A 25,343-nucleotide genomic window follows, 5' to 3' on the forward strand; every position below is an offset into this window, starting at 1 on the left:
TCCCCATACCTCCCTTTCACCACATCCTTGTTTTACCCTTATTTTTTAACAACCCTTCAATCAATTTTCTAATCAACTCTCTTTTAGTTCTTCTTAAGATTAACATTTACAGCTGTAATTCTCTGTTTCTTACCCCTTAACATCTTATCAGTCCACAATTTTACAACAATTTTTAAGATATACTTTAAATTTTCCCCAGTCCTCCTCCACTGTCTCTTTCCTCTGGTCGCGGATTCTGCCGGTCATCTCTGCCAGTCCCATATATTCCATCACCTTCGTCTGCCATTCTTCCAGAGTAGGTAGTTCTTGCATCTTCCAATACTTTGCCAACAGGATTCTTGCTGCTGTGGTTGCATACATAAAGAATGTCCTATCCTTCTTTGGTACCAATTGGCCGCTCCTCCTCCTCCTCCTCCTCCTCCTCCTCCTCCTCCTCCTCCTCCTCCTCCTTCTTCAGGAGAAGGGAACACCTTTTCCATATTTGTCTACCCAACACTCTCGTGAACCTGCATGGTAATATACTGGCAAACCACCTCTTGAAAAACATACTGGTACTAGCAGATAATCTTCTTTTCAGCTACATAATGCAGGGCAGCCTGCTCTGAACTACTGTCAAGTTTTTGCAACAAGCTATTTAGCAAAGTCTGCCAACTACTGAAAGTTCTATCCACCACTGTAACTGTAAAAAAACAGCCAGTCGAGACTCATCCTTCAAGTTACACAATGTTGATTAATGTTTCACAATAGTTCAATGTATTCAGATAGTAACAAGGTTATTGATAACTGCAGTTGAGGGTCAATAAGAGACCATTAGTGATTGAGCTACTGACAACACAGATTACTGTTACAAGGAGATTAAAGAAACAATTAAAAAAATAGACAACCACTGGGGTAAAACTCACAAGTATGCAAACCTTGGAAGGTTTCAGAAGATCTTACAGAAAAGTAAGGAAAGAAAGTAAGGAAGCTTTCAGTACAGTCTCTGTATTTCCATACAGAATTATTGTGACAAAGTCCAGAGAATCCTACATGATTTTCTGTCTGGACAGATATTCATTTAGCTGCCACAGCACTATGGGGTCCCTGCCAATCATTTGAGCCAGAGAGCATATTGCAGAAGGCTTGTGCAAACCTCATGTTTCACAATATTTATGCATTAGTTTTACTCAAGAAGCTGCAGTCATCTCTCCCCTCATTAGTGACATGCTGCAGACATCCTTGGTAGAATTTCAGGGACACCTTCTCTATCCCTTGGCTCTATTTAATAGGTACACTTGGAAATTGAAGCCTTGTAGGGTCTGATTAGATGAGGACTCCTGTACGGCTAAAATAATTGTACAGCTGGCGCCCACCCCTTTTGACAAGTGACACCTATCTATTCTTTGAGAAGATCCATAGCTTAGTGGCAGTATGCATGCTTTGCACACAGAAGGTCACAAATTAAATACCTAGCATATCTTCCAGCCCTAGGTAGGAGACCCATGCCAGTCAATGTATGAAATATGGGGTTGCGTGGACCAAACGTCTGGCTCCTTAGGAGGCAGCTTCCTCTGTTCCTACAAACCCTGTCTTCCTTTGCACCTGAGAAACCCAAGTACATCAGGCAGCAACAAAGGGCTAAAATGATATCTGTATACACCTTGAGTTTATTTGTTTTTCTTATAATAAGTTAAGTATAAACAAGTTAAGGTGTTGCCATTTTATATGTGAAAATTACAGCAGCACTAAATGGAGTATTTAGAAAGGTTCCAAATTCTGAGCAACAACAAAAGAGTTACCAATCCTTCCATTCAAGTTTTGGATTCAAAATCAAAGAGCTCCAGACTTCTGGGCATATCTTGCTTTAGCAAACAAATATGATCTCTCAGTTGCCAAATGGTCAGTAACAAAATGCCAGTTCACATAAGCTGCCCAAAACTGAACCCAAATATCCCAGAATATTAAATACAAGTACTCAAATAAAATTGCCAAGCATTTCTTGAGTATTCAGGGAATAATCCAAACTCAGAGAAGAATTCCCTCGGCACAGAAGGTGGGGGAGTCTTTAACTGTATTTCTCCAATTGTCTAAAATCATAAAGGAACCAAGGATAAACACATAGAACAAGCCTACCGAAGCTGCTTAAATAGCCAGATGCCTTCCAAATAATGCAGAGAAACAATTTTTCCAATATATGAAAAATCCTAGAAGTTGCCACAAATACTGAATATGTATAAACAACTTCTAAACACCAGCATAAGAAACCCCTTACCTCTAGAGAGAGGAGACCCCTCCTTGTAAAGGAGTTTGAGAGAAACTCTGTCAATAGAACAAATGCATATCCTTACTAAAGACAAAAATAAAATCCATTAACTCATGGGGTAGATGGCTGATTTGACTTCTCCATTTATTGCCAGAAGATGCTCTGAACATGCATTGCCATTTAATGGCTATTTATACCAGCGAAAAAAGCTTTACTGACAGTGTTGCTTTTTGCAAGGAGGGGGCTGAATTGGTGATCCAAGTAAGGCAAGGGCCAGGGTGAGAGAAGGGAAACTCCTAAAGCAGACCAGTTGTCCCTGTAAGAAGCGTCACACCCAAGGCTGCTTCCCTCTCACACAGTATAGTAAGATGTTCCACTTTCATGTTCCTTTCAGACAGTTTCTGGAGCTTTGTAAACATTTGTGTAAGGCCATTGTTTTGCTAGCTAAACAGAGCATCCTGCAGGCAACCACAGTGCTATCTCAACTCCTTCTTTTGTCACAGAAATGTAATCAAATTCCTCCAGAGTGAAAGAGCCAAAAAGGAAATAAGCTATTGTCTCTGTGCATATATCCATCTGGCTGCTCAGTTAATTTAGCTAGTCACATGCTTTTGCCCCCCACAGAAAGTTTGAACATGACAACACAGGCTTCCATTCTGGAGAAAATGAGATTCCCCCATTTTTAAGAGTTTTGGACAGAAAAGAATGTTTTTAAAAAGCATGGTAGCAATGGGGGGCGGAATGGTGAACGTTTCTAGGAATTGAGGAAGAAAACCAGCTTCTTTAAGTCACCTGGGCTGGCAAATGGCACGTGAGTTGCTACGCAGTGCAACATAGTTTGTGTGCCTTGAAGGCTATCCAGTTTGTGCAAAATGCATCCTAGTGGGCACAACTGTTCAAACTCAGACATACTATTGGCATTGAACAAACTGCACCTGCTGCCAAATTATTTCAAAGCCCAAGTCAAGGTGCTGATGTGGATATATAAAACCTGCAACATCTTGGGACCTAAATATCTGAAGGAGCACTTCCTTTCGTATCGACTTGCCCATGAGTTAAGATCCCTCTGGATACATAAACTTTGGGATGCGAACGCGACAAACCCAGAAGTATTCTTCCGGGTTTTGCAGGCGCGCATGTGCAGAAGTGCTTTACGCTCCACACGCATGTGCAGAAGCGGTCCTCTAGTTGCGAATTCCTTGGGATGAGGCCAGACCTCTGGAACAGATCCCATTTGTAACCGGAGGTATTCACAAGGATTTTAAAAGATGCATCACCAAATGTTGCAGAATTATGGAGAATTGGATTTAAGATTGGAAAAGTGAGAAACCAAAATTTACAGATTTGGCTACCCTAACATGGACAGGCTTCCTTTGTGGTGGCTCCCTGTCTTTGGATCCTCCACCCACCTGCAAGGAGTGTTGTGTGCGGATTATGCTGCCCTTTCGCAGGCAGATAAAGGTGCAGCTACCTTCCCCATGGCTTCAGGAGGGGTTGAGGTTTTGTCTTAGAGAAAGCACTTCTGCTTATGCAAGGCAGGAAAGGGCACTCTCTTTATGCTGACCTCTCTCCTACTTAACCTCTTTGATTCCAAGGAAATGGAAACTATTTGGAAAGAATAGGTTGTGGCACAAAGTTGGGTGCGTGTGACAATATCAGCACATCAGGTGTCTTAACTTGGGCACTTATCTGTAACGAAAACCATCATTGGATAGAAACACACCGGGGGGGGAGAGAGAGAGAAACACCTGCAAGAATAAGAAGTGTTGACGCTGGAAGAACCCTTTGAGCAGATGTAGCCATTGTGGCGGCCCACCAGAAGTTGCTGGACTCTAAGTCCCATTGGCCACAACCAGCATGTTCAAAGATTATGGGACTGGTAGTCCACAGCAACTGGAAAGCACAATGTTGAAAACCCGTAAGAGTCCACAAGAGGATAGGGCCATACATACAAAGTCATTTCTCTCCAGTCAGATTCTACTTTACTTTGCATAGTTCCATTATTTAAAAAAAATCCCACTGCAATATGCCTAAAATATTTCCAGGTCATTGTTTTCCTGCAGTGACCCTCTCATATGGAAAAGAAATATTGAATACAAGGGATTGACTCTGCCCTCCCTAGTTTTACGCTTTCCTGTGAGTGAAAACGCTTTTTAAGATGGTAATCTAGCTGCATCGTTCAAATTACATGTTTTAAATTTACTATGTAGTTATAAGGAAGAAAGGCTGGAGAGAGAATAAAACTATAAACAAGGGGAAAACTTTGCATTGCTCAATCATAGATTTCAAAATGGTACTAACTTTGTAGCAGGCATGTTTAGAATTGCAGCATCACAGATTCACAAAGATAGAAAAGACTGCCACTTGTTCATACACTCATTAGCTTTAGAAATTAATTAGATGAAGTCATTTAGCTCAATCGGATTAGAAACATTAGAAACAAATTAAAACTTAGAATTTGAATGCATCTATCGACACTTGTTGACCTCTTAGAGTAATTTAAAAAACATTAATGCATACATGATTACCTTCAGGCCCAAATCCAAACAATATTTTGACATAAAAAAGACACCTATTCCCTAGTATCAAGAGGAGCACATAAAGTTATATCTATGTTCACATGCACACAAGTTAACATTTTCTCTTAGGAGTCCTCACATGTGAAGTTTCCTTTCATTAGAAATTTAGCTTTCTAGATGAGTTTTGACACCTATCCCCCAGTCCACATAGCCCCTTGGCATCTAAGAACACTACAAAGCTTATCCATTAGGCCTGCACCATCTTTGCCTGAAGATGCCAACAAACCTGGATGAAGAATGGATGAACTTCTCTCTCTCAATATCCCTGCCAAAAGGAGTTGTAGAGTTGCAGAAAAGCTTGCCGAGCCCTTATTCACAGAGAAATTAGGTTGCTGTAGCAACCCTATAGCAACCTAGGGCACCACAAGACTGCCCAGTTCTCCAAGAGTCCGTTGATCTTTCATCAGCCTCAGTAGGGACAAAAAAAGGCAAGTTGCAGAGACTTAAATGCCTGAGTGGCTTAATAGTCTCCAGAGATCAAGACTTACTGCCCGAAGTCAGGACAGTAAACCCTTTCCCCTACTTTTCACAACAAGCACCGACCACAGCAGGCGTGGTGGTGGAATAAGACAAACTCACACTGCATCCAGTTCTCTTCTTCCAGTACAGTGGCCTTTAACCAATAGGCAAGGTATCAAGTATATATGGGATTGGACAATCCAGGAGAACAGGTTTAAATGAAGAAATTTCACTAATCACACTCAACAATTATGTGGCACTTTTGGTCTACAAAACTCTTCACAGATATTAACCTTAATACTTCACTAATCCTCTCCAATATACATGGGAGGTAAACAAAGAGAGAAGGTACAATATTTATTTCCACACTCAGTATACTAAAGCCTGCTCAGGTTACTACTTGAGAGAGAGGGGAAGACTGAGAGCACAAGACACACGGGAGAGCAAGGTTGCTGTACTGAAAAGTTGGCTTGGTAATAGTCTGAAGCTTAAGAACTTTACACAAAATTAACACTGCTGCCATCCCTCCAGTTCCCTGGTGGTCCATTACCAACAGAGTCAAGGCTTTCCCCCACCCAGTCAGTCTTCCTTAGTGTTAGCGTACAATTGCTACTTCAATCCAGAGAACTGTGATCTCTCCTGCACCTCCCAAGAGATTTAGGCGGTCTGATAACTCTAGGGTCCCTTGAAATCACTTGGAGATATGGCTGAAGGGCACGGCTTTATAGCAACTCTAGTTCTTCATGGGACAGTAAGTTTCAGAAGGCAGCACTGGGAAGCTATTTTGACACCCTATTGGAGTTGTCTATGGTCCTCCTCAGGGTACCATTTTGTCTACTATGAAGCCTCTAGGCCAGCTTGAGAGCCACCTTCCTAAGTCTAGATGCCAGTGAAGAGCAGAAGCAAATGTGGACAGAGAAACAAATGTGAATTTTAGGCTACTTTCTAGCCTAAACACATACTCCTCTCTATCCAGAACAGCAAGACTTATCAGAATTCAAGGACACATCACAGCCATACAAAAGCACAAGTTGTAAAGCCGGACCAGCAAGGATTGTGGTTGTGGCTGTGGGATTGCTCAGAGCCAAACTGCAGCCCTGTCTTTCAGTTCCCAAGCCTGATATTCCCCACCCATGAGATTCCTCTAGGTCACATAGTTTGAAATATCCAGCCAACAGTATGATGATTATTTCCAATGCCATTTCCCTTTTCATTGGATCTGGATGGAGCCGTGAAGTCCCTGAACATGTGCCAGAATCACTCATGCTCCAAACAACTGAGGTAAACTGAGGTTATCACACCTTGATAACACACGGATTAGATGACTGCAATGCACTCTTTGTGGGACTGCCCTTCAAGAAAGTTCCAAAGCTTCAATTAACATACCTTTTCTCTCCAGCAACTGCTTTGGCTTCCAGTATGTCTCATGCAGAGGACTTACTTTTGTGTTGCAATTCTAGGCTCAGGTCCAGACTTTAAAGCTCCATGTCTGAGTGGAGTGGGGCTTTTTACCCCCTCTCAGTGCTCTCCCCATAAAAACCTGTATTTTACCACTGTATCACAGACCTGTACCTGGAAAGCGTAGTGCAAAAGGAAGTCTGGATGACCCCTGAGTCAGTTCCCTGGGTCCATCTAGCATGCCATTGTCTATACCAGGCATCCCCAACTTGTGGCCCTCCAAATGTTTTGGCCTACAACTCCCATGATCCCTAGCTAACAGGTCAGGGATGATGGGAATTGTAGTCCAAAACATCTGGAGGGCTGAAGGTTGGGGGTGCCTGGTCTATACTGACCAGCAGTGGTTTTCCAGGTTTTCAGACAAGGTTCTCTTCCAGCCCCACCTGGGGGTTGAACTTGGGACTTTCTGCAGGAACATGTGCAGAGAAGGGCGACCAAGATGATGGGATCTGGAAATCAAGTCTTATAAGAAGCATTTGAAGGAGCTGGATATGTTCGGCCTGGACAAGATTAGACTGAGAGGGGATACAATAGCCAAGGGCTGTCGCATGGAAGACAGAACAAGCTGGTTTTCTCCTACTCTAGAAGATAGGACTCGAACCAATAGCTTCAAGTTACAAGAAAAGAGATTCCAACTAAATATACAGAAAATATTTCTGACAGTAGGAGCTGTTTGACAGTGGAACCATCTCCCTCAGGGGGTGGTAGACTCTCCTTCCTTGGAGGTTTTAAGCAGAGGTTGGGTGGCCATTAGTTGAGGATGCTGTAGCTGAGATTCCTGCATTGCAGGGGGCTGGACTAGATGACCCTTGGAGTTCCTTCCTATTCCATGATTCTTGCCTTTTTAGTCTCTTTTTTTGGGGGGTGGGGAGAAGATCCTGCTTATTGTTGTTTATTGTAAACCACTTCGTAAATTAAAATTTTGAAAATCAGTTTAAAAACAACTAGACAAGTTGAGTACCACCACATTTTGTAGCTCTATAATGCTGCTGGAAAACATTTGTCTTCCTTTTCAAAATGGACATATTCCAGAAATATCAAGGAAAACAAAAGGATAAGATACAAGGCAGGCATATTTTTAAAAAAAGGCTTCTATCCACCCGAGATGCCTAATATGGCAGATGGTTGGTACAGCATTTATTCCTTTTAGGCACTTTGTTCATTTGTCATAAAACAGCAGTGCAGAACTTCTTCCATGTGAGCCTAATTAGTCTGCCATTGAGTTGGTGAGAGTTTTGGGAAAGCCCCACCCCCCTGTCATACATAAGATGCAAATACCTTACTTATTAAAAGGGGGGTTGCAAGTACTATCAATCAGCTGATCTGCACCACGGTGTAGAGAACCCTGCGTAGCTCTTTGGGAGCACAGACAAATCAGGAGATGGTCAGGGCTTGCAGAGAGCCCTGCACAGTGCTTTGAAGCCCCAATGATCAATAGATTGTTGGGCCTTCAAAGTGCCACACGCCATGCATAGTTTAATTTTGAATCGCCCTTGTGAAATTCAGTCAGCATCAGATTGACAGGTGGGGCTGCCAATCTTTGCCCATGGGCAACAGGAGAGATAAGGATCTTGCCCACAGGCCAGATATAATATTCCACCTTGCCAAGCAAAGCATGTGTTACATGTAAGCAAATGGTTGAGCAAGAACCATTTCCTACAAACCCACAGCCAAGCTAGACTGGGCACATTCAAAATAAAATTTGCAGCCACTTACCCTTTAAACAGTTCCACTAAAGCTTCATTAATATTTTTTTTCTAAATATGGGGATGGAAGGAAATTGGTACTTTAAAAACAAGAAGGAGCATCCACAATTTCAGCAAAGGCAATAATAGATCAGGAGTGCTCACAATGGTAAAATTAGCAATTTTTCATTGTCAAAGATATTACAAAGTTGTAGAAAAGTCTATTTTAAGTGTCAAAACAGTATGCCGGGTCCATGAGCAGTGAGAATAGGTTCTTCTGGTCCAGCTGTTCCTTCCCAGATGTTCACTTAACCAGAGAACCTTTTTGATGTTTCTCTCTCTTTTCCATTTCCATTCATTACAGTATGTTGTATCTAACCCAAGTCACCTTGTTTGCGCAAGGACAGTCACTTGTACAACAGAATGTCCCTTCCCTTCCCCAGGCTCTCCCTATACAAATCTGTTCCAGATAATTGAGGGAAGGGACATTCCATGGTGTAAATGCCTTGCACAAACAGGGGAACTTCATTGGATAGAACCAATGCTTATATGTCACCCAAAGGTTCTCTAGGCAGCTTCCAATGCTAATGCAGGATCTGAAAACACTGAAAAAAGAGAGCAGAAAACCATATGCAGCAAATAAAACCAGGAACACCAAAATATCATACACCTTAAGAATTCCAAGAACACCCAAAAGATCTTCAAATATTACTATAAAATATTTCAAGATAGAAAAGATTAGAAGACTAGAAAAGGTCTTCACCATAAGTGCTAGTCTTGGACGTTAATTGCACAGCCATGTCCTACCACTGCAAAGACCCTCTTCTCTAATTGCCACCAGCCACATGTCCTTTGGTGAGAGCATCCAGAGAGGCCACACAGGTGTGTGTGGGAGGAGGTGATCCTTTAGGCAACTGGGTCCAAAGCCAACTCTCTGTTTACAGAGAGAACATTACCACTATCTCAAGTAAACACTCTCCCTTCCCCTCCTTACAGTGTCCTCTTAAGAACCCACCAGCAAGATTGTCTCCAGTCCTCTTCCTTTTCTCCACTAACTTCACACTGGAGGAGACTGTGGAGCTGCTGCTTCCTTCAAGGAGGCTGATTCGGTTTTGCCTGGAGACTCTGGTCCACAACAGCACTGAGAGACAAGGAAAGAGGAGGCACACCTGCTCAGACCAGATGAGCAGGCTGAAGCAGCACACTTGCTAGCCACTCACCTACCTGCTGAACAGCTGCCAAAGGAAGAGATTTCTGGCTAGAGTGATAAGATCTGATGGGAGCAAAGGATGCATCATAAGAGGAAATGGAAGGAAGGAAGGCACAGCAACACAGAGAAATGTCTTGACAGAGACACTGTACGATCCTCTCTCAGCCTGGCTGGCACACAATCTGCTCTCTTCTGCCCTTTTTTAAGCATTCAGTTAAAATGCAACTGAAGATGAGAGTGTTTGGGAAAAGGGGGTGTCGTTATTCAACTTCACTTTTTGAAATTATATGCGGGGGGGGGGGGGGATGAGATGAAAGCATAATGAACTGACTGCTCCAGACCTTAAGGTCTTGTAGCCTGCTTGTGGTGTGACAAGCAACCGCTCCCTGTAATTACATCCCTGTTCCCAAACAGACACACCCTCTCAGGAAGCAGTGGTTACAGCCACACTTTTGCAAGGGCATCGGAGTGGGGAGAAGCAAGCATGCCAGCAAAGCAAAGCTGGCTCAGGCTGTGACAGCAAGAGCGACTTTTATTAAAGAAAGCAAAGTCACAAGATCCCTTGGTTCTAGAGGGAGTTTCCTCTTTTTTAAAAAAAGGAAAAGGGACATAAAGCTTTTCTCTCTAGTTATGGTTTTGTGTATGATACACCATCACTGCACTCAATAAGGTTATTTCATCCATGGTATCACAGCTGCCTAAATCTGCACAGCTGCCCTTCTGAAATTCTCTGTTTCCAATTTTAAACACACCAATTTTGCTTCCGCAAATAAGGGTGCCAAACTGGAAACAGCTGGGGTAGGTTGAAAGACAACAACACCCTAGCTCAAGAGACCTCTTAGGAACCCAAAGAACATGGATTTACAGGGGTGCAGCCAGCTCAGGGACTTGTCAGGCCGTCATGTCTAAAGCCATAACAAACATGCTCAACAATTACTCAGATCATGAGAACACAAGAGTTCTGCTTGGTCAGAGAAAAGGCAGTTCAGCACCCTGTTTCCTACATTGGACAAAGAACAGCTAAACCCAGGATACCAAATAAACACCATTATATTTCTATCATGGTTGCATACACAATGTCCGAAAGTCAGTGTTGCAAAGTTAATACGACTGCTTGGCAATATTGTCATTTTTTAACATTAACGCTATGCTATGCTGCATTTAACAGACTGATACCTTTTCCCCTATAAACTTGCCTAAATCTGGAGAACAGAATTTAAACTTGGGGGAAAATGAGAAACTGGGAAACATCAAAATTGACACATTTTCCCATCCCTAGTGATTACCCAGTATGGACACACAAATTGTGTGACTCACCAATCTGAAGGCAGCCCACCAGTCATGTGCTTTATGACCAGACAGGGCTTGTAAGCTGTATCTCACATTGTGATTATATCACAAACAACTGGCAGGTCATTAAATGTTGATGCTTCACAAGGTCCAGATGGGTGCATAATGAAGACTCCACAGACTGTAGGGCTATGGGGTTTGAGGGCTATCGACCAGGAAATGGCAACTACTAAAAAAATATCCACTTCCATGGGAGCCAACTGCAAGGGGCTGAGGTCCCTTCACCCTCCAATAAAATATTTGAGAGGGCAGCCCCAGGTTGATGGACATTGCCATCCAAATGGCATGCATGCATCATGACTTGTGGTGGGTTATGTTGCTCCCCCCCCCAAATATTTTATTCAAGTTGGCACCCCTGTCCACTTCTGTAGTTCAGGGGAGAGGAACAATTTCCTAGCCCTGTGGTATCTCTGCTGTGTTGTCTGTTTTTATGTTGTTCTAATCACCCACCTCTATTTTTTTTCTATTTAAAGGAAGTTGACTCTTTCTGCAAACATCAGAGAAGCAATGAACTGTCAGAAAACTGTGAGAAGACCTGTTCCCGCCTTCCCTTCGAGATATGAAGCAAACAGGACAATGAATTCATTTCAAACAGGATAAAGGTCAGCACTAGTTTCCAGAAACAGCTGGCAACCAAGAAAGGGTCACACCTCTAGAGTGCTCACCCCAAGAAAGCTGACCTAACCTTATCACCTTTAAAAACCTTGTGTCTCGTGATTTTATACAATTGCTATGCTTTTACAATTTACTTCTGCTTTGTTTTTATGCTATTTTAACATATGTTACTTCAACTGCCTGGATTTATTAGCTACTTTAAAAGCATCTCTGCTGAAAGGCAGGATAAAACTTCCTTGCTTAAAATGGAATGAACTTCCTTCCGTGGTATAGGGGTGACCAACCTGTGAGCTGTATCTGACCCCCTTAAAAAATGGGCAAAGGCCATCAAGGCTCCCCCAAGCTTGCCACTGAAAAATAGTTTTATTCTGAAAAAGATGAATATTTCTGGAGATCCCTCATAGTGATACCAAAAGTGTTTTGCAGGGCCCCCAAATTGTCTCACAAAACAAAACAAAACAAAACAATGAGCAATAAAATGGCTTAAAATACTGTTGAAAAGCTGATAAGATCTTCTGGAAGGCAGCTTTGAGAACAGCACTTCTTGCCAAGCCTGTTTCTATTCTCTGGCCACACGAACGTATCATGGGGTGTATGGGGTGTTAGGGAAAGAGTAGTACCTCTGGCAGGGGACACGTTCCCCACCCCGGATTCAGCTCTCACCTGTGGTTCTGAGAAGCTGTCAGCAGGCCACACCCCGGAAAGTGGCTTCTACTGGCCAGCTAAAACCAGGGAGGGTAGCTGATGGGTCTAAAACCCAGGGTGACTTCCCCCTGCATGCAAATAAAGGCTCTGGTGGATTGAGCGGAGGAGACCAATAGTGGGTCCAACAGTCAAGAAGGTGGTTTCTGAATGTGCAGTAGAAGAAATTGAGGGGCAGATGGGGCTTGTCCACCTGAGAAGGCAGCCCAGGGACATCTTCAGGAGAAGAAAGGACTCAGGAGTAAACTCTACACAAATCCAAAGTGGAGTGCCTAAGATGGTTGAGTGGTGCCTTGCACGCTTCCTTCTGGCAACTCCTGCAGCCAAGCTGGTGCCAAACAACTTGCTCTGCTTTCCTTTGGACCACATCAGTGAGGCTGAGGGACGTGGGTTATTGTGTGGGCAGCCCAGGATCTCCATGCACACTGCCCAGCCTTGCGCCCCAAGGAGGTCACTTTGGTGCTGCTATCACTCTATTCACCTCAAGACAGACAAATGCCAACAACTTATGATGTTGCAGTCCTTAGTCCCCCAAACATGCTAGCTACCTGTGCTTTGATAAAATAATAAAACAATGGTCATCAGTACAGAAATTTAATCACTTCATCTTGTGCTTTTATCTTGTATTTTTATGCTGTGAACCGCCCTGATATTTATGGGTGAAGGGCGGTGAACAAATTTAATAAATAAATATAAATCAATAAAAATTTAAAGGCATCTACCTAATTTGCACTTTTCAAAACAAGATGCAAACTGAAAGGAAGCCTTTTAAAATTCACACAGCTCTGAATTTTGCAATGCAGCTCTTCAGCCAAACAATGCATTAAAAATGTGCATACTGAGGTAATAATAATAATAATAAATTTTATTTATATCCTACCCTCCCCAGCCGGGCTCAGGGCGGCTAACAACAATAAAATAATACAACATTCTAAAATCATTTCATTATAAAATTAATTCAAATCAAATTGATGGCAACCATTCGGCTAGAGTTCTGTGAAGATTGCCAAAGGTGGGAGTCAGGCTGCGCCCTGACCAAAGGCCTGGTGGAACAGCTCTGTCTTGCAGGCCCTGCGGAAAGCTGTCAAGTCCCGCAGGGCCCTAGTCTCTTGTGACAGAGGGTTCCACCAGATCGGAGCCACAGCCGGAAAAGCCCTGCCTCTAGTTGAGGCCAGCCTAACTTCTCTGTGGCCTGGGACCTTCAAGATGTTTTTGTTTGAAGAGCGTAAGTTTCTCTGTGGGGCATACCAGGAGAGGCGGTCCCATAGGTACGAGGGTCCTAGGCCGTATAGGGCTTTGAAGGTTAAAACCAGCACCTTAAACCTGATCCTGTACTCCACCGGGAGCCAGTGCAGCTGGTATAGTACCGGGTGAATGTGATCTCACAGGGAGGACCCCATAAGGAGTCTCGCCGCGGCATTCTGTTTTTTTATTTTAATAATATTTATTGCTTTTAAGGATTACAAAAAAGGAAAAGAAAAGAAAAGAAGGCAAAAGAGAGAAAAAAGACAATACAATATATAAACAATACAAAACACAACCTAAACCCATTAAACTAAACACATTAAACTAAACAAAACCCAATCCCTAACCCTAACCCTAAATGAAAAAAACACAAAAACAATTTAAAAACATGCATCACATCTTTTCCATACTCTATCTTTCATTCCCTTGTTTCCTCGACCTCCTCTCACCTACCTTTTTGTATTCCACTTCTGTTAATTGTTTCAGCAAATCCTTTCCATCTTCCTCTATTTTTATCATATTATAAATAACATTTTTTTTAACCTTGTTTTCCATTAAAACTAAAATACTTATATATGCTTAACTCCTTATAACATTTCTGCTAAGGCCATAAAATATCATTCCACCATTTTTCTATCACTCATTAATTTTGCAATATTTCTATATATAAACTTTAAATTTTCCAATCTTCTTCCACCATCTCCTCTCCCTGGGTTCGGATTCTGCCAGTCCTTTCCGTCAATTCCATATAGTCCATTAGCCTGGAGATCTTATGTCCGAGGCTCTTAACTCTTTTCCAGGTCCCTTCTGCAGGTTTTCTTCATATTCTTTAATGCTAAAGAGCAAATCTCAGGAAAACTCCAACCTAACAATACTTTTATTCCTTCTGGACAGGTCAGCCAAATTTCCATAGTTGAAGCTAAGATCCATAGAGTATTTCAGGACATGTTTCAAGATTCCTCCAAATCCAAAGGCCCCCAAAACTTCAATCTCCTCACCCAAGTCCATGTCCCAGAAGTCAGTTAATCCCTGCATAGAGGGATCTTTCCAACTTTCCTTCTTCAGTCCGAGCCGGGATCCAGTCCTCAAAATCTGACTTTTCTAGATTCAATCATAAAAGGCCTCAACTTGTAGTCCTCAATTTGCTTCTGTAAGACTAAGGATCCCGCTTGTATTACTTTAGGTGCTTTCTCCTTCTCCTCCACAATTTGTCCTGCCAAAATAGATTCCTGTACCAAGTCCTGAATTATTTCTGTGTTGGTGCTCACTCACTGTGGCATTCTGCACCCGCTGGAGTTTCTGGGTCAGTCTCAAGGGCAGCCCCACGTAGAGCGAGTTACAATAATCAAGTCTGGAGGTGACCTTCGCATGGATCACAGTGGCTAGGTCAGGGCGAGAGAGGTAAGGAGCCAACTACTTAGCTTGGCGGAGATGAAAAAATGCCCCCTTTGTTATAGCTGCAATCTGCCCCTCCATGGAAAGGGAGGTGTCGAAGATTACACCCAAACTCTTGACGGATGGTGCTGGCACTAATTGCGCCCCCGCAAGAGATGGGAGTTGCCCCCCCAATCCCATATTGTCCCAACCCAGCCAAAGGGCCTCTGTCTTTGAAAGATTTAACTTCAACCTGCTCCCACGTAACCATCCAGCCACAGCTTCCAAACATCTGATCAGTGTGTCTGGGGCCGAGTCAGGATGGCCATCCATCAACAGATAGAGTTGGGTGTCATCAGCATACTGGTGGCAGCCCAGCCCAAAACTCCAGACAAGCTGGGCGAGGGGGCGCATAAAGATGTTGAAAAGCATCGGGGAGAGTATTGCACCCTGAGGAACTCCACACACCAAGGAGTGACGCGATGACAATTCCCCCCCAAGCGCCACCCTCTGTCCCCAACCAGAGAGAAACGAGCGCAGCCATTGAAGGACTGTGACCTGGGTCCCCACGTCGGCAAGGCGGTGGTCCAGGAGTTTGTGATCGACCATGTCGAAGGCTGCTGACAGGTCTAGAAGAGTCAGCAGCCCCGACCCGCCTCGATCCAGCTCCCTGCGGAGATCATCTATTAGGGCGACCAGGGCCGTCTCAGTCCCATGACCAGTGCGGAAGCCGGACTGGAATGGATCCAGAGCCGATGTTTCATCCAGAAACCCACCAAGCTGTTCAGCAACCGCTTTCTCAATCACCTTACCCAGGAACAGAAGATTTGAAATCGGGCGGTAATTGGGTAGATCTAAGTGATCTAATGATGTTTTCTTTAAGAGCGGGCGCACCACTGCCTCCTTCAGTTCCCCTGGGAATGTCCCGGTGCCAAGGGACAAATTGATGATATCCCCTGGGGGGCCCACACCTTGTCTGGACACGCTCTAATCAGCCAAGACGGGCACGGGTCAAGAGAACAGGTGGTGGGCTTTCCAGCTCGGAGGAGTCTGTCTACATCGGCTGGGAATATCCGGTCAAAGTGGTCCAATACTGGACCCGAGGTACAGTGTGCATAGCTATGTACATATTAGTGAAAACATACATGCAACATTGCACAAAATTGGGGAGCATAGCTTTGCAAAAATTGTATGCATTAGGCATACAAATATTAGGAGAAACTCACACTGAAATAATGAAATTTCATGAAAACTTTTAAAAAAATCAATTTGCAAGCTGATGCAGAAATGTGGAAAACTGAAGACTAGAAAAATGAGAAACTGACCTATTTGCCCATCCCCAGTCAAGAGCAGGCAGGGTAGGCTTCTAGCCCTCCCATATCAAGTGCTAATAGAGCCAGGATTTTTTTTAAATAAAAATAATCCGTTCTATGGGAAAACGTTCTGAATATGCAAGACACGTTTCTACATGCAACCTATTCCTGTTGAATCCAAGTTGCCACAGAATAGCCCAAAGTGAAAACAAACAAGGCCATTCCCACAGAGTTCCCACCAGCAGATATGGGATTTTAGGCAATGTTGAGACAACATTCCCTTAATAGTCTGGAGAACCTGTATTTCTTACAGACACTGCTTTGACACACTTGAGTGGCTACTAGGGATGGTGGATAAATTCAATTCGGGTTTTATTTAAAGGCAAACCTACCTAATGTGCACATTCCAAAACAATAGGCAAACTGAATCCCTTTAAATTTACCCTTCTCCAAGGCAGTTCTCCAGACATGCACACAAAAATACATCATGTTTTGCAGAAATACGAAGATTAAAGCAAAGTTGCATACAGGAGGAAAACTGCTCTAAAATGCCGGTGAATCTTCCAGAGAACTTTTAAAAAATAAACTGATGTGGAAATGTAAAAAAGCTATATTTGAGACTGGAAAGGTAAGAAAAGCAAAAGAAAGCAAACTAATAGATTTGCCCATTCCTACTGGATACAGGAGCAAGTTAAACAGGGCAAGTACTATGTCTTCAGCAAGAAGGAACAGCTGTTTACCTGTGTTGGCAAAAGGAAGAACTTTTTTACCCAAGCTGATTTCTTTAACATAGACCATAATGACAGATATGTTATCAACCACAGCTATTCAACACACGTGTTTTTATTGGGGGTATTGAACAGCCTTTGAACTTTGGCTGGAGCCATGTGCCATTGCATGGCAAGAATTGGTACCTGAAGGAGCTTTTCTACCCATCCAGATTTCATTCTGTATTCTGTCCATTAGACCATATAAAGTTATATCACTTTAAATTGTGAATTGCTTTCAGCACAGACATGCAGCATGCATGAAACAGGCAAAGAAAGACAAAATGCTTTGACTAGGTCTCTAAGAGCAGAGGCCCATCTAGTCCAGCATCCTGTTCTAACAGAGGCCAGCAGAGGCCAACAGGAAGCTCAACAGTACTCCTCCTACTTGTGGACCACAGCAATGGGTATTCGGAGACACAGGACCTCCGACAGTGGAGGGAGGACATAGCCAGTGTGACTAGCCTTATCCCTCATGAATGGTCTTACATTTTGCTTCCACAGCTAAAACGCTTCCACAGCTAAAACAATTTGTAGTAACCTAAAGAGATCATTAGGGATGCGGGTGGTGCTGTGGTCTAAACCACAGAGCCTAGGGCTTGCCGATCACAAGGTCAGCGGTTCGAATCCCCGTGACGGGGTGAGCTCCCATTGCTCGGTCCCTGCTCCTGCCCACCTAGCAGTTCGAAAGCATGTCAAAGTGCAAGTAGATAAATAGGTACCGCTCTGGCGGGAAGGTAAACGGCATTTCTGTGCGCTGCTGTGGTTCGCCAGAAGTGGTTTAGTCATGCTGGCCACATGACCCGGAAGCGGTACGCCAGCTCCCTCGGCCAATAAAGCAAGATGAGCGCTGCAACCCCGGAGTCGTCCGCGACTGGACCTAATGGTCAGGAGTCCCTTTACCTTAAAGAGATCATAAGGAGAAAGCCATTCAGCAGTCCCTCAGTTGATGGTATGCCCACACTGCAAGGCCCTTTTCACTTTGTCAGAGTTTGGAGCTCATGGGGGAAGCAGAAGCACTGTGGATATTTTCTTGAGGTGGCAATGAATGATAATCGGAGGACAGGCCAAGATTTCTCAAGAGGTCATTGAGACATGTTGACTTGGCTCTTCTTAATCATCAAATTCCAAGCATGTGACAGAAAGCAACAAAGAGGCATTATTGCTTGTTATTAAAAGCTCAAAAGAGAAAGGAACAGATTCAATGAGGTCTGCAGAAAATCAAACCGCATTCTTTATCAGGCGCTTGAAGACTTATAAGAAAAACATTCAGATAAGTGCTGGGGCGATAAGGCCTCTTAACAACATTCAGCTTTAAGAAATCATGGAGCAATAGGTCCAAGTATCCAAGTAAAGTTACTGGTAATGAATGCATAGTTAATCTACAAATTTTCATGCACTTGCACCATTCTCAAGATAAGGAGGGGGACCTCCAACACTCTGCTCTTCCTGCTCACCTGGAGGAAATTGTTACCACTGCAGGTGACTAGGTTAACTGCCTATTATTTTTATGGGTTAAAGTAATGCCAATCTAAATATGCTCATTTTCCTTGCAATCCAGCCACCACACAACTGGCTGAAGTGATTTGGGTACAATATATGCTGCCCCCACTGCAGGATTTCCCATCTTTTGGATTGTTTCATACATCACATGGACATGGCAAAACCTTTGTTATCCAACATGCCTCTGCTTGTCGGAAACTCCCCGTTTTCTGCCTCATGCACCCATGTAGTGCACGTACATACAGAAGAGGCTTTTTTGTGTGCTTGCAACATCGTTTTACTGCCCACATTTTACAGGCACCCTTAAGGAAACAAACCTAGGCTGTAAAACAGCCCGCAAATATGGAGAAGAGCACACTTACCATTATACAAGTATCAAAACATGTATGACATGCATAGATAATTTCTGAAGAAAACAAGATGGAAAGAGTGAGATGGATCTTATTTCTATTTTGACACATGAGCAAGTGGGGGAAGCCAGAAGCATTTTCTTACCCCTTTCATGTCCTCTGGCATGGTCATAAGTTCAGAAATTTGCAAAATGAAAACCGGATGGAGAGGAAAGGGTAGAAGCAGAAAGCCAATGCTTCCTGAACTAGAAAATGTGCTAAGTGGGACAATAACATTGAGGAACACATTGTCCCCACTCCTAACATTTCTGGTCTAGCAAAATTTGATCTTATGAAATAATACTCTATCAGACGAAGCGAGAAGGCAAGAGAGAGATTCTATCAGGGGGGAAATACAGCCCAGAAACTATTTAGTCTTTCGTTAAACAGCTAAACCAAAAACCAAAAGAAAACCACCAAATGCCAAAGCTCTAGTAAGCAGCAGCTAATGAAACACAGCATTTATTCCCTAAATGTTTACTTAATAAACTGGGCTGGAAAAAGCTTCTGGATCTAGAGTGCAGAAAGAAGATGCACACAATATATCACCAGGGAAACCCAGCCAGATGGGCGGGATATAAATATATTATTTATTATTATTATTATTATTATTATTATTATTTGTTCAAAACATCAAACCGTCTTAGACAAGTGGACAGGGTCACCACACCTCACCTCTCTTCTGCAGATGCTTAGTACACAAATGCAGAGCTCAGGAAATCATATCACCTCCAGCAGATCTTACATATTTCTCCCAGAAATAGTCAGGCACCCTCCAGCTCAAGGGAATACTTCATTCAGTAATAAAGTTCAAAGCCTTCATTGCTCACACAATATATGTGAATATCTACTACAAAACAAGACTGTCTCACCAACTCTCCAGCCCTCGCTGAGAGATCGATCAAATCTCCAAACAGGTTAATGGTCTGGTCAGAACATGTGAAGATGGTCTTAGGTCCCCTCTTCCTTGGTCCTTTCTCTTTCCCCCCTCATGCACCACATTGGTGATATAACCCCTTCAGGTCTATTTGTTGACCAATGAAATTGCTAGCAATGTGACACATGACATGCAGTTCTGGTTCAGACAGATAATGCCAGGCATATCAGCTAACAGAAATCATCCTTGCTCATCTGGAGTTCCTTCACTCTTAGGTAATAATCAGGTTCAGCAGAAGTCCTCTATATCAGAAAGTTTCAGGCAGTTATGCAAACATTTATATATGTTTGGCAGAACCTGTTACCTAACTAAAGTATTTATGTATTTATGGACCCAAATGAAGAAAACATGATAGGTATGCATCCATCACAAACTAAAAGTGACAGCTGACCCCCTTTCACCATAAGTTGTGCCCCATTTTAGGATTCCTCTCCCCTCTTATGACACCCCCAAAAAGATTCCCTTGAATGGTATGGCTTTGGAGGGGTTTTGCCCCCAACGTGGTTTTGGAGGTGGGCTTTTACCCTCCATACAACTGTCGTCTCAACCCTGCTCAATAGGTATAGGCTTTGAGACCCCAGATTATTTGCATTTCTAATTAAAACTAACCATTGCATTTCAGCCCGTTTAATAACTTATGTTAAATCCCAATGTGGATTTATTCTATAAACATCTATTCAATTAGAGTCATTTAATAAGCATGTGAGTAGATGGGGGAGAAGCTATGACTCCCTATAAGAGTAGGAAACATTCCACGTAAATGGAAACCTATGACATGCACTAGCGCGCACACACACACACACACACACACACACACACACACACTCCTTTGTTGTCATGGAGAGGCTGGATGAAGTGATGAGAGGCACCAGCTGGGGAATCCCAAAGGGAATGCCCAGGGGGGAAAGGCTCAGAGCCAAGGGATTAATGGTGGGATGACAATGAATGGACAGAGGGAGAAGAGGGAGCAGACTAGGATGTGGCGGTGTCAGAAGCTGAAGAGGTAACAGGGTTTAGTGAACAGGAAGACACTGTGGAAGAGGGCAGTCCAGAATCAGAAGCAGAAGAGGAAGCTGGAGAGGAGGGGGCAAAGAGGCAAAGATGAGGCAGGCTGCTAAAGAAGCCAGGGGGTCTCCTCCTGCTGCTGTGATAAGCTCCCCTCCCCACTAGTCTCCTAGAACACACAGAAAAATGATGGCGGTGGAGCAAAGAGTCAAGCAAAGGAACTTTAGACTGCTGGGGAAGGAGCCTTAGGGAGCACTGGGAAGGCAGGAACCTTCTGTCCTTGCAGCTGCCTCATTGGGAAGAGTTGCTGGGATCACTAGGCCTGCACTGTTTTGGTTAACTTCATTGACACTACAAAAAAAATTCCTTCCAGTAGCACCTTAAAGACCAACTAAGTCAGTTCTTGGTATGAGCTTTCGTGTGCATGCACACTTCTTCAGATACACTTCTTCAGATGTATCTGAAGAAGTGTGCATGCACACGAAAGCTCATACCAAGAACTGACTTAGTTGGTCTTTAAGGTGCTACTGGAATTTTTTTTGTTTTGACTATGGCAGACCAACACGGCTACCTATCTGTTCATTGACACTGTGTTTTTCTTTGATTAATCTACCATTGACTCCAGCTCCTGACATTTGCAAACCTTTAAACTCCTAAAGCAAGAGCACAAATGTTTAAAGAAATATATTAGACACATACACAAATTTAGAAACAAAAAAATAACCTGTTTACTAGGCCTATGGAACAGAAAATACTAGAGCTGTGCCCCTTTCCCTGATCCAATGAGAGACGCAGATCACCACAACCTAACCTGGGGAACACCTGAGCTGAATTTTATTGGGAGCAGAGCTAATTAGGCTTATTAAAACCCTGCACCTCTTCCCGACATCCTAACCATGGAGAGCAGGAGGGTGCTGTTTTGCAAACTGTGAGGTTAATTGAAGTCACTTCTTACAGCGGTTTCACTTCCTGTTTTCTTTCTCCAGCTTGAGATCCTCTTTAGAAATGAAAGTTTCCAGTAAAAAAATTCTTTTTGGGTCTACAATTACTACCCACAGTGATCTGTGGAGGCAGCTACTCCTCTTATTTTTCTAGTTTGCATGCCCTCTCACTTACAGTGTTACCCATCACCACCAATACATCCCCCTCTATCCTTTATTTTATAGTTAGAATCCTTGGATACTGAACTATCTCTATTCTGACAGGTTTCTGTTTTACCACAGAGCCACCATGAAGAAGACCTCACTTCATGTTCCCGCCATGCAAGGTCTGCAAGAAAGGCCTCTGCAGCTGATCATAGGGCTCAGATTGGGGGCAAATTCTCCACTAACCATCCAAAACATTATTGGCTATTACAGAAGTTATATAACTCCCCCAAAGGGCTGTAGTGAATTAGTTTTAAAACACCTAACAATGTAATGGGCTACATCCAAGTATGGCTGTGACCCAGCAAGTTGTTGCTATACAGTGGTACCTCTGGTTAAGAACTTAATTCGTTCTGAAAGTCTGTTCTTAACCTGAAACTGTTCTTAACCTGAGGTACCACTTTAGCTAATGGGGCCTCCTGCTGCTGCCGTGCGGTTTCTGTTCTCATCCTGAAGCAAAGTTCTTAACCAGAGGTACTATTTCTGGGTTAGCGGAGTCTAACTTGAAGCGTCTGTAACCTGAGGTACCACTGTATAAGATTTAAACTGCAGGCTTTCTTATAAAAAATAATTTGGGACAATTTTCCCATGACATATTTTGCCCTCTGGAACATATGGTAACATAAAACAATGGACCCAGGTGCTTGAAAGCTGACAGATATAGTTCCTGACAACCCTGAAACAGGAAGAAGGTCAGAATATTAAGTCCATTAAATAGAAGGGAACTGCTGTCTTATAAACTTTTGCAGGGACAAAACAAAGCACTGGGGTAGAATCCTATCAGTTCCTAAAGTACACAATGTCATATCCATTAAGCAATCTGTATTAAACCATAATCGCCCCAAGGACTCCACAACTTACAAGGACAAAATGTCTCCAAATCCTATTGCAAACATGCAGCCCAATGGCCTTTTCAACAGAGAAATGCAGGAATACAGAAGTTCATAAAAAGAGAACGCTAAACAACCAGCATGCAGAATGGGCAACAATACACCCTTTTCATATTTTTTAATGTTTTTACATTCCATTTTAATACAAAAACATTGGAAAAGGAAATGTGAACAATATGTTTCACTGGCCCTAAGTCAGCCTTCTGAAAGAGAGAGATAAAACTGAATTTTTGAAGCAGGTATAACTGTCTCCCTTGCATCATTTATGTGCCATAGTCATGCTGGATGGAACTGATGGAAGATTTGGTCCCAATACATCTGAGGGGCTCCAGGTTAGTCAAAACAACAACCTACAACTAGCAAACTGCACATTATAACAAGATCCCCTGATGCCGCCAACCTGCATCTCTAGTGATCTGGTGCTGAGCATGTAGGTTGTCTTGTAAGTTGTCGCCTATCTTTTCCCCTGCAGTCAGCACCTCATGAAGCACAGAATAAGGGTAGTACATCTCTGTATTTATTGAGGTGCTAAGGGCTAATGACACCCACCATCTTCCCATTACATGTAGCTAGAAATGGGCAAATGTGTCCATTTTGGTTTCTCTCAGTCTCTCATTTTTTTTCCTTCCAATTTTAGGTTTAGTTCTCCACAATTCCATATCGGTTAGTGATACTGTTGTTGTTGTTTCAAGTGTGACTTTGTAGGGGGGAATACCAGCAGTTTATGCCAAATTTCTTCCAGTATACACATGATATTTTGCCCAGTGCATATATTTTTGCAAACCAATGCTAGTTTGTCAAATAGATTTGTCTTACTTAAAGTAATGCATGCATTTATATGCACACTTTAACGTAGTACAGGCGTTTGTGTGCACATCACTTGGCTGGAGAACTACATTGCAAAATTAGGAGAAGTGCAAATTTCACCCTCATCTGCACACATAGCTGTCCCTTAGCCAACGGAAATGGGTCAGGAGTTTTAATGTCTTCCGTTACGTGCCTTTGGGCAAGTCAGGAAAATACTCAGGAACAGCTAAGGAATGGCAAGATCAAAGACTCAGCTAGATTGGTAAAGAAAAAGTGATTTACATGCGTTGTGTATGTGATATAACATTGTGCCAGCAGATGGTGCTGTGGAGTCCAGTTTTCTCCACTCATTTCCCCTGTTTAAATTTACAACGCATTTAACTCAAATGCTTCTTTGATGTGTCTGGATCCAGCCCAAAATGGCTAATGACAGTGACAGCAAGCTTATTATAACCCCCAGGGATGGCAACATTAGAAAAAGTCACTGATTCTAGTTTAAGCATTTGGAAACTTCCTCGCCCCCCCCCCCTCACCATCCCCAAAAACTTCAAAGGCTTTTTCTCCACTCTGTCAATGTAGGGGTTTAATCACTGGGATCTCTTGTATGTGAATGCTAAACACTGTAACCCAACTGATGTGTTTAGAAGCAAAATAATTAAACTCACCTCATCAGCCACCCGAGAACCAAGGTCTTTTTTTTCCCACGAGAAGACTTCCTTGACTTAGTGGGTTAGTTATGTACCAATTCTTCTGTAAGACAACACCATCCAGCCCTATCTAAGAAGCACCTGACTATTGAACTGATAAGGAACTTATTGGTAAGAGAACTGACCTAAGACCAAGGCTGAAGAAAAGCGAGACGCTTGCAGTCACAGTTAGAGGCAGCCAACATACAAATGTACAGCGACTTTGGATTTGACACAGTAAGATTGAATCCCATTTATTTTATGGAGCTTAAAACAAAATTTTAAAATCTTCAAGTAGTCATATAAATATGAGAGGTGCCATAGTATTGCAGGCAGTTAACCAAATTTGCATAGGCTTCATTTGCAGTCAATTGACTGAACAACAATCGTGGAAATATTCAAATAGCTTGTTGTGCTCGGTCTATTTTGAACTATAAAACCTACTGGACACAAAGAGCAAGCCATCAGCCTTTTCTTTTAACTCCTTTGCAGGACTTTTGTGCCCTTTTCAACTTAGCTTTGTGGCTCAAAATCTCTCCATGCTTACCTTGGAGTGAGAACTATTGAACTCAGTTGTGTTTACTTCAAAGTAGATGTTCATAGGACTGCACTGCAAATCTCAATGCAAAGAAAGTAAGTCACCTGCTGAATCTTGTATCATTCAGTGAACTGTCAAAGTCATTGAAGCCCTGCTGGAAAGTAGGGTGACTATCCTGCCGACTACCTCCAGTCTAAAATCTCTTCCCATTCCTCTTCAGGTGGCCCGGGGTAGGGGGTAGGGGGGAGGAGAGATCTACTGCACGGTGAAAACTATGGCTGTAAGACGAATTCCTAAGATACCTTGAGCATTGTGCTAGAAGGCACTTGGAGGACAATGGAAACCTTTGAAATAACTAATCAATCACTCTCCTTGCCACCATCCTTGCTGATACGGAACAGAGAAAGAATAGACCTTGAAGAAAGAGAACAGAGAAATAACTGC

General features: G+C 43.0%; 1 protein-coding gene across 7 annotated transcripts in view; it reads right to left on the bottom strand.

Annotated features, from left to right (window-relative positions):
* CD36 (CD36 molecule (CD36 blood group)) overlaps window positions 1–25,343 on the bottom strand; it is a 74,994-nt gene that overhangs the window by 42,545 nt on the left and 7,106 nt on the right. Inside the window, exons 1-2 of one of the 7 annotated variants that reach the window (XM_081927766.1) lie at window positions 19,764–19,846; window positions 9,439–9,564 (exon numbers count right to left, since the gene is read on the bottom strand). The exons of 2 other annotated variants lie outside the window; for them this stretch is intronic. The gene's annotated coding sequence lies outside the window, so the exon portion shown is untranslated. Of the gene's footprint in view, window positions 1–2,251; window positions 2,417–5,047; window positions 5,201–9,438; window positions 9,580–19,763; window positions 19,847–25,343 lie in introns of those variants that run through there. 4 more of the 7 variants (XM_081927770.1, XM_081927767.1, XM_081927769.1 and 1 more) reach the window with 4 other exon arrangements.

Source organism: Podarcis melisellensis (assembly GCF_964234715.1).
Source record: "Podarcis melisellensis genome assembly, chromosome: 10".
Lineage (NCBI taxonomy): Eukaryota > Metazoa > Chordata > Lepidosauria > Squamata > Lacertidae > Podarcis > Podarcis melisellensis.